Source organism: Tinamus guttatus, unplaced genomic scaffold (assembly GCF_059628265.1).
Source record: "Tinamus guttatus ecotype Peru unplaced genomic scaffold, ASM5962826v1 Tinamus_guttatus_pri_ptg000982l, whole genome shotgun sequence".
In the NCBI taxonomy this organism is placed as follows: Eukaryota; Metazoa; Chordata; class Aves; order Tinamiformes; family Tinamidae; genus Tinamus; species Tinamus guttatus.
In genome coordinates this window covers 33,911-35,469 of record NW_028289516.1, presented here as the reverse complement: position 1 = coordinate 35,469, position 1,559 = coordinate 33,911, and positions in this window count along the sequence as shown.

Here is a 1,559-nt window from a genome sequence, read left to right as displayed (position 1 = left end):
AAGTCCTGCTTCTTCAGTCTCGTGTTGCTTCCTCTGGTAAGGAAATATATCTTTATTTCTATTATGGTCATTTAAATGCATCTTTTCAAAGATAGCATTTGCTTAGGGTGAACAACCTGTTGTTACACTGATTCTGGCTTTTTTCTGTGTGGCAACATAGTTTGGTTACATCTTTTCCAGTTTTCTTTGTGGATGAAGTAGAACTGTGATCACATGGCTGGGGCTGGGCCATGTAACTTCATTCTTTCCCATTGTTCCCAACTGCATTGTGGTTTCATCTAGCCTCACACAAAAGCCATAAACCCACTGAAAAAAAAAGCATGTCTTTTCCCTTTGCCACCATAGGGAATAGTATACCACCTCTATAATTAAATCGTCTTGCATTTCAGCCCAGTTCTTGCTAAACCATTGTTCATAACCGCTTTTCACCACTTCTGAAAAAACATTTTGTATTGTGAGAAATAGCACTCTAAAATCCTGTTTTGTTCTTGCTAATAGCTCTCTGTAACTTTGACAAAAATGCTTTACAAATGCTTAATATACAGACATTTATATGTTTCTATGCTTTAAAGACCAGGTATTACAAAGAATTCTTGAAATATATTTATTGAGTTTAAACTATTTAATATAATAGTGACATATGCAGAATATTTCTTAGCATTTTTAGAGTTCCTTGCTGATGTATATTGACTGTAAAACATCTTTTATAATGCATAGCAATCAGCATATAGTACTCTTCTTTATTTTGACTCCTATAAAAGTAATTCTTTCCTATTAGAACTTATTTAGAAGTCACTTCAATTAACAGTATGTCTAAAATGTAGCATTAATTAGCTAAATTCTGCAAAATAGCAATGGAACTGGTAGTATATTTCTGTTAATCTGAATAATAAAGCCTATCTCTTACCACATAAATATCTGATCTTTGGATCCATTTCTAGTTCATGATGCTAATAACTATTACCTAGCTTTTCTGGTCAGGTAAAAAATACACTTTAGAAACAATTGGGTATGCTTAACTTTCATATTGTATGTCTGAGATAACCACACTAGACTTCCTCTAAGCCAATGACCCATCAGCAAATGTATTTTTGGTGCTTATATGAGGTCTTCTTTCTGCTGGAGGTGCCTATACCTCTCCATTAACAATGTTTCAGTGTGGCATTTTTTTGACATAAATTTGGTTACATAAACCTACTCTGCAACTTCTGGCTTAAGACCTGGATATGACAACAGCGCTCTTATGAATTATTGTCAGCCTTACTAACACTACTACTGCACCCTTATCGCTTACATGGATACTATCAGTGAGACTCATTGTACTCCAAGTCAAACTGGAAAGTGTATTGGTAGAACATTGAATTCCTGGGAATGAGAGCATATTTTTCATACTGAAAATAAAATAAAATAAAATAAAATAAAATAAAATAAAATAAAATAAAATAAAATAAATAATTATATGATCATATGATCATATGAAGACAGAAACAAAATATATTTTTAAATGACCAGTAAACTTGAATGTTTCAGAATTTTTGGTGTTCAGCTTAAGACATTCA